This window comes from Nyctibius grandis, chromosome 2 (genome assembly GCF_013368605.1).
Source record: "Nyctibius grandis isolate bNycGra1 chromosome 2, bNycGra1.pri, whole genome shotgun sequence".
Taxonomy (NCBI): domain Eukaryota; kingdom Metazoa; phylum Chordata; class Aves; order Nyctibiiformes; family Nyctibiidae; genus Nyctibius; species Nyctibius grandis.
The window spans coordinates 10,960,397-10,976,437 of NC_090659.1; the positions used below are offsets into that span (position 1 = coordinate 10,960,397).

The window sequence follows — 16,041 nt, forward strand, 5'->3', positions numbered from 1 at the left end:
CAGAAGCTTGTGAACACCATTCGACCAACAGCCGTGAGCAAGCAGAGCTGGTGGGCAGCAGCAGCCAGGTGAATGGTCGAATATATCTCAGGGAACTGACACAAATGGGAGAACACGCTGCCCTGTTTACGGCTGCAGTCAGTGGCGGGCAGTGGCACACTGACAAAACTGGTTTAAACAGGGCACTGATATGATCTGTTCTGACAGTGACAGCAGTCTTAAGATAAAGCACTAAAGGAAGAGTGTCAAATCCGAACTGCACCCAAATGTATCTTTTGAAAAGGCAATCTTTTCAAAAGCAACAGGAGGAGGAATTATCAAAAAACCCCCAGCCTTAAACATATCAAAACTTGTCACCACCAAAACCAGAATAAGTGCCTAAAATAAAACTTTTGATTTAAAATCATTATTGCTTTGTAAATATGGGGTTTTTTTAACTCTTATTCAAAACAAACTGTATTTGATAGTAGCAGAATGTTAATAACAGAGTATCACTCTACTTTAAAGAGTACTATACTGCTGCAGTCTTTGGTCCTACAGTTTAGTTTAGTACCTGACATCATGCTCTGCTACCCATCTCACTAAAGAAGTGAATAAATACTTAATGCTTGTATTTTTATTACTAAATCATGGCAATGTGAATGGCAAAAAGGCTAGTGAGAGAAGCATGACATGTTAAAAGTGAAATCTCTTTGTTTCTGTTTTGAAAAAGGATATGCAAACATGAATCATACATCTTGCTTCTGCTACAGTAACTGAATATCCTCTGCTTGGTTAAATAACAGACACTTGGCACACACAAAATTGACATTCTTGCCAAGAACTGAAATTTGCAGCAACTCTGAGCTCTGTTGAAACCCCACTGTTGATACTTAAGTTGTACACAGCACTCCACCAGGATCAGCTGCAACATGTTAAATGAGTATTCAGCATCAAAATGACTAAATCCCTCTCCATCTCTGAAATAGTCATACTAAAGCTGAAAAGGCTTTTGAGAAGATCTTCAGGAGAACAGAAGGTTCTTTATGCATTGTACTGCATTAAAAAACACCAGAAAGGTACACAGAAATGTCAGAACCCATGCGAGTTCATAAAGTTTCTCTAATAGTGGCATCAACACAAAATCAATCCTTGTGTGGTGCTCCAGAAAAAGCTGAAAAGTCAGAGGTGCTACAAGTATGCCTTAAAATAGAAACAAACAAAACAGTTGTCTTGTACTTTTTAATCAACATAACTCAATGTAAGTAAAATATATGAAGAATGTCTAGACATCTCATCCTATCTCTATCAAGATGTTACAGGGGTCCAAACAGCTAGCAGTAGTTTCTTCCTGAGTGCTACCAGAATCTGATTTCCAACTTTGTATTACCCTTTGAGGAGGGGGAAAACAGGCCTCCATGCAACTGATCCAGTGCTCATACTTCCTTGTTCTTGTTCAGCTCCAACAGAGTTGACAGAAATGACTTTAAAATCTCTTTTTACATATCTATTCACTGTGAATAGATACATCTGTAGCCTCATCCCATTCAAACATACTGTGAGCTTAAAGCTTCATCCTTCCCACAGAGCTAAGTCCCTTCATTTACAGAGCAATTCACTATTTCTATACTTCTCCTGCAAACATTTGCCTGATTTGTACTTCTTTATAGCCACAAGTTGTTCAGAACTGCATGTATGCATTGACCAGAGCTGCACGTAATAGTGATGTACTGCTTATTGCCTATTTTGAGGCAGAACCAGCATAGCCTTTACTTGGAATTATTGAACTATCCACATGAAGACAAAAGCAGGATTAACATACCATTTGGGACAGCCATCAGCTGGAGAGGGAAACCTACTATAATTTTTCCTATTGTCCTGATTATAACATTTTATGATTTAACCTAGGATGTCACTAGTCTTTGTTTAGGAGAAATTATGATTATAACCTTTTAATTGCTGATTAAGGATGCTGGAGGACAATTTAGGTATCCAATGCTGCTCTGGTTTCTCAGCTACTTGTTCGCCAGCTAGGCAGACTAAATATAGTTGTGTCTCAGAGCACCTCTAGTTAAAAGAAATAATATTTCCTATGATATCTTTTCTTTATAAACGTGGACTATTTTAGTAAGGATACATTAGTCTTCCTTCAAATTCATACACCTACAACTTAAGTTATCCATGTTATATAAAAGACCCAGTATCTTCAGTGAAAGAACAGTGATGGACTTGCATTTGTAACTTATGAAAATGGAAAAGATAAGTTAACTTTTACTTTGCTACTACTTCTTCTTTGCAACTACTGGTAAAAGAATAAGGCTGACATACAATTCCCTAAAATATGGGTGCCTAGTACCATTTTAGATGCCTGGGGGTATCTAAGATATCTGCATAGGGCTGGAAGATATGATTCAAGGGAAACCCACTCCTGGGTAGGTGGAAGTTGTGGAAGAGGTGAATATGCAATGGCTTCTAAAATAGTACTGCTAATAAATAATAGCCTATGCTGAGGCAACCGAATCCTGCAGTTAAAGTCAGCTGATGGGCTTCAGCACAAAATGTACGCAGCTAAAAGTTGAGGTCAGTGTGTGAGATTGGTGTGTAAGCTCCCACGACAGTCAACCGAGATCTAGTCAATATAGTCAAAGGCATCTAGAAACACTCAGTTAAGTCATCCAGGAGATGTCTGCTTTAAGATGTTTTCTTGGCTCCATTGGCTTTATTGACTGTAAAGGGAATTGAAATACATATTCTGAACCTCCCCCAACTGTCTCTCTGCATAGAGACCATGCACGTGCATCAGACAGCCATAGGCAAGCGTTCAACTTGATTAAATATATCCTTTCCCTCCTCATTGTGAAATTGATAAGGGCATTATCATTATACAGGCAGAAGGCACTGCAAATGGCAATACACCTGCCTGTTCTGAAGCTCGGTCTCTCTGCTTCCAGCTCTGAGCGCAGAGGCTCTACCTGGTATGCACTGACCCCTTCTGGAGACAGGGCCGCGCTGGTGCCCTGCAGGAGTTCAGCTGGCCAGGGGTGAATCGAGTCACCTTTCCTTCCTCCCTGGTTGCCAATTTTTGCCTGCAGTGACACTGCTCGAAGCTATAATTTCTGTAGCTTACTCCATCAAAATACACGTCTCTCAGAAGCTCTCTTCCTCCAGGTGTAGCTGAACAGTAAGGACATAATTCCTTAAAGCAAAATACCCTTTATGCTTCCCTGCAGTTTTACTCTTAAAGCCGTCAATAAATAAACTGTCACTGTTTAATACTTATTAAATGATAGTGTTAATCAAGAGTTCTGTAACTGAATTATAAAGTTCCATAATGATGATGTCCCACATAGTTATTATTTCTGTTGCAAGAGAAGCATTTTATATAATATAAAAGCATAAAATGAAGGGTTAAGGAAATATGTCAGTAGTTTGTGCATGTTTATTAAAAAAATTGCAAAAGAGCATTGGAAAGGTCTAATTAAGAGAGTTTGCTGTGGTCAAGTCTTTCTTCTTATAATTAAGACAAATTGTGAATTTTTTTATTTTCCACTGAAACAGTTCTAGGTTTATTACACATTGCACTTTAATTATGCACTTACTCCAAAGAAATGCCACATCTGACTCATCATTTAGACACTGTACAATAAATAATATAGAATCCCTGAAGAAAAATCTCCATTGCATTTAAGCATCAAGGAGGTGTAACAAAGTCTTTCTTAATTCAGTCAGTTTCTAAATATTGTGGTATTTATTCAAGACACTAACGAAAACTTACAGAGCTTTAACCCCTTTTAAAATAAATTTCTTTGTCAGTTGAACTATGGAAAATCTAGTGAGCCACCTTGCCTTACTTCTAAACTTTGAAAAAAAATAAGCCCAGACGTTCTTCCCCACCATTTCTTCCCCTTTCTTTCTCAGCATACTACCACAAATTAGGAACTCCTACAAGATTTTTTTTTTTAGAATGGATCTTTCCTTCATGGGATAAAAAATACCCACTTAGCTAGCTAAAGTAAAAGAAAAATGTAGCTGAAGAGTCCTTAAAGCACAGTCTACAACCCCAGAAGAGAAGGAAGTGGTAAAATAATAAGCTCCTCTCTTCCATTTGGAAATTTTAAAATAATTTACTAAAAGCACGCTTCTGCATTTAGGATTATTGACTAGATGTTGTACTTTGTCTTCCTCATCTCTAAACCCTAAGGCAGGCAGGTTCAGAAACAAAGGCTGGTCACATACACTATCCAGTGTAGAAAAATAAGTAGCTAAGGAGGGCTTGATTCTTTATTGTCATTGTGATGTTAACAAGGATTTTCAACTATGAAAAGTCACTGCAAAAATAGTTATAGGGTGCCATTGTCTTTGTCTTATGCATTTCATGGAGACAAATGAATCTGAAGCAGAACAGAATCCAAACACAAGCAATATAACTATTTTACTAATATAACTAATATACTAAACTAATAAAACCGGAAGTGTTCAAGGCCAGGTTGGATGGGGCTTTGAGCAACCTGGTCTAGTGGAAGGTGTCCCTGCCAATGGCAGGGGGTTGGAGCTAGATGATCTTTAAGGTCCCTTCCAACCCAAACCTTTCTATGATTCTGTGATTCTATTTTAGAGCAGCACCCCCAGCAATGGAATCGAGTACCCCAAAGGAAAGCAAATTATGGCTACTGTCCTTAAAATAACGATTAAACCAGACCAGGAACGGGTTAAAGTCTATGTATTTTGCTTTAAAGACTCCATCCCTACTTTTCTTTCTATCTCCATATGTCTGCTTCAGTTTATATTCTTAACTTGTTCATAACCAATTTAAGTAAAAAGCCTTCACTGAAGGAAAGACAGAATCAGAAGCACTTAACCGACGAGACCATGATTTTGCAATTCTCACAAGTGTATCCTTAGGTAAGATTGCCTTAAGCAACTGGCCTCAGGGAAACTGACCTAACAAGCATACATTTTAGTTGAGTTTAATGAGGCTCCAAAAATAAGGAGCGTAATTCAGATGTATTTGTAATCCTTGAGAGATGGCAATAATACATTTCAGTAATTCCACAGCCAATACAACTTCTAAAATGTTTACAGAGGAAGGTGCTCCAATTGTAAACTATTGTCCTAGTAACCTCACCTTAAAAATGCACAATACTAAAAAATCATGCAAGTTATTTCTAACCACATTTCAGAAAAGAAAGAAAATTAGAAAGGAAATGTATGGAAGTAAAGGGAAAAGATTGCAAGACACAAAATAGCAAGAGTTATGGATAAATGTATTATGTTTGTCTCAAAATAAAACAATTATCTTCACATTTTAGATAGCTCAGTACTGGAATATGTCCTTTGCAAGACATTTTACACAAAGAAGGCAAAGCCAGGAAGAACATATGCCTAGTAAATAGACTGCAGCCTTAATGTCCTTTCTATGTTCCTGATGTCATCCCTGCAAGATTCCTGCTTTTCTGTCAACATGGGAGGTTAAAATTTCTGTGTATCTATTAGAAATAGTTTGGGTACACAAAGAAGATTCAACTGGAGTATTATTGTCTGACATTCATTTGACCCTTTAACATGTGTACATGCAAGTTGTATACTACTACTCATTAATGATTTAATAGTCTCATCAACAAAATCTTGGGGAGGAAATATTATGGTTAACACATACAGCAAGGCATTTCTGTGCTGCAAGTTGTTCATTAGATTATCATACAGTTTTATAGATCTGAAACATTTCTCCCTCTCCATCCCTGCCCTTGGAAAAATCCTGCAGAGATACATACACACACAGAAATACACAGATGATATATCGCAAATAACTGTCAAGCACTGGTGAACCCTGGTACTCTGATGGTTAACTGGAATGTAGCATTCCTTTGAGAGGATAAAAGGAATAAAGTTCTGGAAGCCAGAGGTAATATTTCAGCCTCAGATTTTATTAGACACAGTTTCGTTCCTAAGCATACTATGTCCCACAGAGCTAGAGAAATTACTATCTCCGGTTCTCAAAGACTGGAATCCTTCATCTCTGTCATAATCCCTCAGTAAGAAACAGAAAATCACTTTCAACATCTCCATAACACCTTTAATTTTTCATGTTGAATGTTCTTTTTATTGCTCGTCTAAGAAAGGTGCCGAAGTCTCAGTTATTACTTATTAGTCCATACCAGTTTATTACTTCTTCTAAAACATGGTGCTTCCATTCTCCAACTATTTGCTTTGCACACTGCTATACATATCAGCCATCACTCTTTTCTTTCAAAAAAGGTCCGGAGAAGTGGCTGAAAGAGGTTCGTGCCACAGGATCCCATCAGTCCAAGAGCCTATGTATGTACCTAATTTGGTGTGATCAAATTGAATGCAAATGTCAAGTCCCCCTTCTAAAAAATCAGTGAGATGAAAACATGCATTTTAATTACTGATTACATTCTCAGTAACTTCTATAGATGGCGAAAGATAAGAAATTTATAACGCAAAAAATATTGAGGTAAAATGGAAGGATGATGTTAATATAAGTGTTCAATTCTCACAGAATGGAAAAAATCTAAAAGTTAATCATTTTACTTACAGAAAAATAATAACTATAAAATATATTATTTTATGGAATAACATATTCCATAGAAGTCCCCCATAGTGGTAGGGTTACCAGGCCCCTGAATCCACATCAGGAAGTTCAGAAGCCAGATTTCCCTACATTTTAAACAGTTCAGGGCAGGGCAAGAAAAATAACTAATTTAGCTGCAAGAAACCTTGACAGGCTTGAGAGCTGGGCCTGTGCCAACAGCATGAAGTTCAACAAGGCCAAGTGCAAGGTCCTGCATGTGGGTCGGGGCAATCCCAAGCACAAATACAGGCTGGGCGGAGAATGGATTGAGAGCAGCCCTGAGGAGAAGGACTTGGGGGTGATGGTTGACAAGAAGCTCAACATGAGCCGTCAATGTGCGCTTGCAGCCCAAAAGGCCAACCGTATCCTGGGCTGTATCAAAAGCAGCGTGGCCAGCAGGTCAAGGGAGGTGATTCTGCCCTTTTACTCCACTCTCGTGAGACCCCCACCTGGAGTACTGCGTTCAGATCTGGGGCCCCCAACACAAGAAGGACATGGAGCTGTTGGAGCGAGTTCAGAGGAGGGCCATGAAGATGATGAGAGGGCTGGAGCACCTCTCCTATGAAGACAGGCTGAGAGAGATGGGGTTGTTCAGCCTGGAGAAGAGAAGGCTCTGGGGACACCTTATAGCAGCCTTCCAGTACCTGAAGGGGGCCTACAGGAAAGCGGGAGAGGGGCTTTTTACAAGGACAAGTAGTGACAGGACGAGGGGGAATGGTTTTAAACTGAGAGAGGGTAGATTTAGATTAGATATTAGGAAGAAATTCTTTACTGTGAGGGTGGTGAGACACTGGCAGAGGTTGCCCAGAGAAACTGTGGTTGCCCCCTCCCTGGCAGTGTTTAAGGCCAGGCTGGATGAGGCTTTGAGCAACCTGGTCTAGAGGAAAGGTGTCCCTGCCCATGGCAGGGGGGTTGGAACTAGATGATCTTTAAGGTCCCTTCCAACCCAAACCACTCTATGATTCTATGATACATAGCAGACACAAGCAAGGCAGAACTATGTTGTTCTGCGATGCTACAGCCTCTATTGCTGAGAACTGTTATGCCTAGAAATGTAACAAAGAACATACCTCAACCTATTAGCACCTCTCTCCCTACTATTTAAACAAAGAAAAACATCCCAAAGATGAAATAATGGTGATCAGGATTTTTCAAGGTGTCCAAGTCTAAATCTATTGTCTTGGTATACTTATGTATGCCCTGTGTAACCAGCAGTTCCCCTCCATACCAACCTCACTTTCACCAACGAAATCAAATGGCTTATTCTTCAGGTATCTACGAAGTGTCTATAAAAACAGTATGGACAGTTTATTGTTTTTTTTTTTAAGGCACGTGCATATAGTCATTTGCTAATTACATACCTATTTTATATATGGAAAAAATAGTTCAGGGAAAAGGTCACCTTCTAAAGAAATTACCACCAGTACAGTGTGTATGCAGTGCATGCTGCAATGGTCATACTATATGTTTCAAGAGCACTTCCAATGGTTTGTTTGAAAAATATACATCTTTTATTAGGAGGCAGGCGCAAACTCATTTCCTGCTGTTTCTCTTTTCTGACTTTCTGAAACAGCCTTTGTCCTTTAAGTCTCTCTGTGCCCTACTTTGACCACAATGTAATAGCTCTTTAAAAAGCGACATGCAAATGCGTTTCTCTTTCAAATTCACATTCCGAGTTAGTCAGAACTTTCCAGACATTTTTGTTCCCTTTTCTTTAAACAGAATGGAAGTTTCAAACATAGAACAGACTAAAATTCAGATGTTGTTTACACATTTTGGGACACTCGTGTGCCTGTCATTTAGTATTGTTTTACTATGTAGATGCTTCAATATTTTCCTAAATATAGTCTCTGAGCTTTAATTCATTTGCTTTTAAAAACATGCACTGTTCAAAAGAAACAGAATGAAAAGCGATACAGAGTCGGTAAAACAACAGCAACAACATCTGCATCTTCAAGTCTATTTTAGATCAAGATAAGTTAGTAGCTTAGTTTTAATGGCACTGAGCTGCTTTACGTTGATGGCCTGCTGTTACTGATCCTGAGCATAATGAAGAGCATTAAGTGTTTAAATATAGATGTCAATAAAATACACGACAAATAATGGCAGATAGTGGGAGTTCGCAGAGATCTACTATGCTGATATAAGTTGTAATAGACCATTAATGAGAAATGGACCAGAGAAAACCCTGATAGGAGAGACTGATCAAAATAATTCATAAAGCCTCCCCAATTCTGATAAAGGGCTTTTCTACATTAAGACATTATAGCCCAGAAGACTTGGCTGTGAATTTACAGCACACTAGTGACTCCACACTGACTCCATAACTGCCCATGCTACACTCAGGCTGGTGAAATCAAGTTTGCTTCCTCATGACACTTGTCATACGTTCAAAATAGCATGAGGGTCAGGGGTAGATATTACTGTGGATTAGTTGGAATGCTATAAATGCCAGTTCGGCTTATTGTAAACCAATATTTCCTTAATTAGAAATTGAAATCTTTACAGCACTTTTGGTAGCTCTTTCCTATGATGAACACAAATGTGCATACAGACATGATTGGAGGGAAATGGTTGGAAAATACCTTTACGTAGATGCATACATACATCAAAACTAAAGACTAATCCATTATTTACTGCTTCTACTATTGATCTAACTTTCCAGGTAAAATGGATGCATATAAAGTGCCGATCCAGATGAAATCCCTCATATTAAACACAGTCTCAGTATCATGACTTCTTACCCGAGGACAGGAAATGTTCTTTATTGCCTTCACAAGGTACAACATTGCCAAACTTTTGGAAATCTGATGCTTATCATTCAAGGGGATTATTATGTGTTCCTCACCAAATTTTCATGGTGTTACTCATGTGTGGCTCTGGAAAGAAACAGTGTTTAAGACCGCCATCTATTTTGGCATCTCATAAATTATTTATTAAGACTACCGTTACCAAGCAGCAAGCAGCCAGTCTGCTGGGTAGTAACCTATCTAAAATGCTATTTGGAAGACAAAATAAAATGATGTGTGCAGAAAGGGAAAGAGAGAAGGGACTCAGCTGTAAGGTAAAAACAACAGGTGACCTCTTGGTATTCAATGCTGCACAATTCTTAATGTTTCAGAGTCTCTCTGCAACATGTTCCAACACGTATAATACACTTTGCAACTAAAGCAGCACACACACATCTATACGTATATACACATAAAAGTAGTGAAATACAGAAATTCTGGTGTGTAAGACCACATCCAATACAATTTCAAGCCACAGGAAAGAAGAGGAATAACCAGAAAGAAATGGGATAGAACTGCTGGGCCATGACACGAGCTGGAATGCACAATGACGAGAGAGATGGAAATTCTCAGACCTCTCTTACTTGAAGTAGTAGTAGTAGTAACAATAATAATAATAATAATCATCATCATCATCCCCCTTTAATTTGTGTTATATACTGAATGGCAGGAAACAGGAGGAATATAGAAGTTAAAAATGTTGCTTGAAAAGATTCGTGTCAATAAACATCAGAGATTTTGAACACCGCCCCAGCTGACTTCAGTAAGCTTCAACTGGCTCCACAAATTCTCTCCAAATATGATCAATCCTAACATCACTTCCGACTCGTTGTCTCCGACTGTTCAACCAGCTTTCCAAGACAAACAGTCCTCTTGTGACATTGGAAGGATAAATAATCTATTCAGACCTTGCCTAATTTATGAATTCTACAATTTTTCCCAATTTTCCTGTTCTCTCCTATTTATTATTTTTTCAGAATGATGCCTCTGATCTCCAAAATGGACCAATAATGGTTCTTTTTGCAAGTATCTGTTCCACTGCAATTTCCCTTTGGAATAAATTACCTATTTCATCACTGCTTTATGCACACTTCTTAAGTACAAGCCTCATTTTAATTTGCCTAACCATTCTTCACAATCCTAGGTTTTCTGCAAAAAGCACCCCAGATCTTAAATATGATTCTAAGATGTAGAAAGATGACAATGCTTTCCTATTCTTGCTAACTGTTTTTCTAGTTACAAAGCTAATTTGTTGTATTAATAGGAATTGTAGACAATTTTGGAAACTACATTATTTAACATACACTCACTGAGCCTTTTGAACACTGATGGAAGTCATTGATTTCTCCTGAAATATTCGCATCATCACATATCTGTCTTCAATCTTGGCATAACAACCTGTGTCATCATCTTGCACAAAAACTGCTAAAAGTTAGCCTGACTCCTTTCTACTCTGTAATGTGTAGTCTTTCAGAGCTATGAAACTCAAAAGAAGACATCATCAATTCTCTCTCTTTTTATTAACCCACCTAGTTCAGCAAACCTTGTGGTGAGGGTGGAACTGTGCAACTCAAGACCTGTAATGTGCATTGCATTCTAGAAGACGTGAAAATGCAAAAATGCAAAATAACAAACCCAGAGACATCTCTCTATTAGGCCTTTGGATCAAAGCGCATATTTTTCTAATTAAAATTTTTGCTAGTATTAATTCACGGTGTGTAGAAGAAAAGATATTCAGAAGTACATAAAAAAGTTGTTTTCTACGGTTGCTTACTTACCTTTTTCAATACCCTCCAGAAGTACACAATACCCAAGACAATATTGCTGAACATAGTTTAAATAGAAAGTTACTGGAAACTTAATGCAAAAAATCTGAAGTGTGGAAAACAGTCTGGTTTTGTTTGCTAAGTGGCCTTACACCAAGCTTTTGACCCAGGTGTTGTGGGAATGGAACTGACACGTACTACACTTCCAAGATTTTAATGATGCCCAGAGCTTTCATTTTCTTTTACACTCTGACAATGGGAAACATGGCCTCCTTATGTACAACATAAAATCTAATAAAGACACCAGCTGTTCTTTCCCTGGTGAACCCTGCAACTCTAGTCTGAAGTACAGTAGTGTCAGGTTTTTCAAGAAAAAAACATTGATTAATTGTACTGTACCTGGACAAGTACAATAGACTCGACTGTTCTTTCTTCCTGTCTACCTATATCAAATACACAGAAAGAAGTTGCACATCTGACTGGTATAAACCAGCAAAATAATTTATCTGCCTAACAGCTAGCAGGTTTTCCGTAGTTCCTTGGCTTTCCCTGTCACAGTATTCTAAAGTATATCCTTTCCTTCCTAGCATCTCTCATAAACGTTCTGCTCAGGGAAATGGTTGATTGGCCATCCCTGGAGGTATTTAAAAGATGTGTAGATGTGGTGCTTAGGGATATGGTTTAGTGGTGCACTTGGCAGTGCTAGGGTAATGGTTGGACTTGATGATCTCAAAAGCCTTTTTCCAACCAAAATGATCCTATGATTCTGTGATTCTATTGTAATAATGCAAACTGTCACAATCTGTTCTGCCAAACGCTGGCTACCTAGTGAAAACAAGCAAAGCGAATATTATGCAATAAGTGTGCTAATTGAGGGACCCTAGCAATATTACAGGCCAAATTTTGCTTTTGGCAACAAACACTGATATTTTTGAGACCACAATCTCAACAAGAGGATTGCTGAGTTTTCTCATCTTTCTCCTTGCCATAGTCTAAAAAATTCAAGAGATTGTTACAATATCTGTATCATGTAGCATTATATTGCAGGTGGTTGTGTGCAGCTGCAGAAATGTTGCCCAGAGTCATGTTGCTCTAACTGTCATAATGAGGACATATCTACACCCTATGTTTGAAGAACATACAAATGAGGGAAGCTCCAGAGCTATGGCTCCTGTATTTGGATTGCAATCCTTCATCTCAGCTATGAAGTGGCAGTAACAGCAAAGAAATGTTAAAGAAACACAGTTTTAACCATCAGTTAAACTCAATTGTAACTAAGCATGCACATTGACACAGTGTCCCACAACACCTTATTCTCTAAATTGGAGAGATATGGATTTGATCAGTGGACTGTTCAGTGGATGAGGAATTGGTTGGATGGTCACGTCCAGAGGGTAGTGGTCAACAGCCCAATGTCCACATGGAGATCAGTGACAAGTGGTGTCCCTCAGGGTTCTGTACTGGGACCAGTACTGTTTAATATCTTCATCAATGACATAGTGGGATTGAGTGCACCCTTAGCAAGTTTGCAGACAACACCAGGCTGAGTGGTGAGGTTGACATGCCTGAGGGATGGGATTCCATCCAGAGGGATCTGGATAAGCTCGAGAAGTGGGCCCATGTGAAACTCATGAGGTTCAATAAGGCCAAGTGCAAGGTCCTGCACACGGGTCAGGGAAACCCCCGGTATCAATACAGGCTGGGGGATGAAGGGATTGAGAGCAGTCTTGCAGAAAAGGACTTGGGGGTACTGGTGGATGAGAAGCTGGACATAAGCCAGCAATGTGTGCTCGCAGCTCAGAAGGCCAACCGCATCCTGGGCTGCATCAAAAGAACCATTGCCAGCAGGTCAAGGGAGGTGACTTTGCCCCTCTACTCTGCTCTGGTGAGACCCAAACCAGAGTACTACGTCCAGCTCTGGAGTCCCCAGCACAGGAAAGACTGTTGGAGCGGGTCCAGAGCAGGGCCACAAAAATGATCAGAGGAATGGAACACCTCTCCCCTATGAGGAAAGGCTGAGAGAGTTGGGATTGTTCAGGCTGGAGAAGAGGAGGCTCTGGGGAGAACTTATTGCAGCCTTTCAGTACTTAAAGGGGGCCTATAAGAAAGATGGGGACAAACATTTAGCAGGGCCTGTTCCAATAGGACAAGGGGTAATGGTTTTAAACTAAAAGGTAGTAGATTTAGACTAGATATAAGGAGGAAATTTTTTACAATGAGGGTGATGAAACACTGGAGCAGGTTGCCCAGAGAGGTGGTAGATGCCCCGTCCCTGGAAACATTCAAGGTCAGGTTGGATGGGGCTCTGAGCAACCTGATCGAGTTGAAGATGTCCCTTCTAACGGCAGGGGGGTTGGACTAGATGACCTTTAAAGGTCCCTTCCAATCCATGGAAGGGTTATGATTCTGTGACTCTATGATTCTGTGATTCTATGATTCTATGCTCTTCTTGCAGGTCACCCTTCCAGTGCCTGTCAGGGTCCTCTCCTGATCCTTCTTACCAGGGCACAGTCAGGTCCTACATGGCAAGGCTAGGACATAGCCTGGGCATCAGGGTGAGGATGTCAGTGCAAATTCAGGTTCAAACACCAATTTAAATGTACACATAGCCCCAGCACTCTTTCCCTGCCTCTACAAAAGCCAAAATAAAACTACACAAATACACAGAAAGTCCATATTTACAAAAAAAGCTTTGCCAGATTCATAGGCGATGTAACACTAAATATCATAGTTTAAAATCTTCCATTGGTTGTTTGTGGAATGAAGTACAGCATTTTTTTTTTAATATATATTCTCATCATTCTGCTATCCATGCAGGAAAGACTAGCTCAAGAATTGTCTGGACATGGAGTAATCTTAGTAAGTGTCTATGCCCTCAGGAAGACCACTTTGCTGTTATCTCTATTGTCATATTTACTACTATAAACTAATAGTCAATAGACACTGTAACTATGGTATCCAATGGACACTTACTCACAGGATAGAGTGATTTCAGAGAACAGTTTTTCACATTAATGTACCTTGGTTTGCTGCCCTTTGTCAACCATCTTCATCATCACAAGCTTCCTAGCTCAATATATATAAACATCATTGATAACACAAAACTCCTGTAATTTAGTGGCTGAAGAGAGGGTTTCTTTTCTTATCCTTTTTCTTCCCTTTCCTTGACTATGGAATACATTCTCAAAGACAAAGAATCCCTTTTCCATTGTAACTCTTTCTTCAGGTTTAACCATGAATATTAAATAAATGCTACAATGCAATTAGCTGAGCCAGTGCTACATTTGTCCTGACACTGAGGCCAAAACGTGGTGAGATACATTTTCCCTGGGAAAAAGAACAATAAGGCTGATTCCACCTTCTTTTGTCAACCCAGTCTGCTGTTTGCTGGACTCAATATGAAACATGTTTTACTGCTGGTTTGGAAATTCATTTTAACTCTTTTACATTCTAAATTTTAAATAAATATGTTTCAGCAAAAGTACTGTAGTAATTGGTATTATTCACTTACCTATTGAAGTTATATCAAAGCCAAGCCATTTGCACAGCAGTTCAGATATCCATATTAGGAATCCATCACCACATTGAAAGGACATGAAAGAAAAGAAAAAAGAAAACAGTAAGCTATCTTGCTTGTTTCCTCAAACGAAAAAAGCATTAAAACAAACCTATAAATAACAATCAATGTTACATTCTGCCATGAACATGGAACATATTCATTTAAGCAGGTAACTTCTAATGCTCTTTTTTTCTCCTGTTACCATTCTTTACAGCAAGACGGTTGTTAAAGTAGCTGTTAAAAGAAAATGGTGAACAGTACTTACATTACACATAAATAAAAATCGAACAATCCTGTTATGTTTGATAGCAGGCTACATTCAGTTTCACAGCATTTTTGTAAATTACTTGAATGCACTCTTTATCTGAATATCAGCAGGCAGAAGGCCAAGATGGAAATTATGCAATGAGAAGGAAATTGAACAATTCAGATATGTTTATGGAAAGCTCACAAATCAGAGCATCTCATTTGGTACCAAATAAAGCTGTTATTCATGATGTGCAGCTACAAAAAGGAAAGCTGCTCTCTGCTGTAAAGTGTAGCCACAGAGGTAACAGCTAAAAGAAATGGTTTCTCAATAGAGGAAATAAAGGATGACATTACCATGAAAAGATGCACACACTAGGTCATGTATACTCAGCTGAAACCAAACCAACAAGAAACTATACTGGCACACCTTTCCCTCTAATGCCATCTCTTAGATATAGTATAATGATCCCAATCAACAAACTTCATCTCTAAGTCATCCTTTTCTATACCTACATAAATATTTTAGTTCCACATCAAACCTGTAAAAGGACACAAGATTTGGAAAAAGAAGATTTTCTAAGATCATTTGCTGGGCTCTAGAAAGTTACAGTGACTACACCACTTCCCGTACTTGGATTCTGATCTCTTCCAAGATGTGGCCTGCTCTGTCAAATTTGGCCTTTTTTTTTTTTTTTTAAATTGGTTGGAAACAGAAGAGCTGAGGTACTAACAGACTGACTCCTGTTCTTACTTCTGCCTTCAGAGCGGTTCCAAAGAATTTTTATCAATATGGTGATAGGCGCTTTATATATATAAATATATATATATAGGCCTGATTTGTCAAATTAGATTTCCTCTCATAGATAAACATGCTAAAAAGCCATTTTACGCTGTAGAGCTGTCTTTAGAAACCCCAAATCTTGAATGAGCTTTGGCATTTATCAAACAGCTGACTTTGCCAGAGTCATGCCAAGCCTATATATGAAAGAGAAAGCACCTGCTTTGTTAAGTCATTCTGCCTATAGTAAGTGATTTTTTAAAGATAGCAAAATCACCATTAAATAAACCTTCATTATTCATTCACACAAGTCAAAATTTATTCACAAG

At 38.8% G+C, this 16,041-nt stretch overlaps 1 protein-coding gene across 1 annotated transcript in view; it reads right to left on the reverse strand.

The window, feature by feature from the left end:
* The window catches only part of ROBO2 (roundabout guidance receptor 2), a 423,078-nt gene that overhangs the window by 220,154 nt on the left and 186,883 nt on the right, over window positions 1-16,041 (reverse strand). The window lies entirely within an intron of this gene.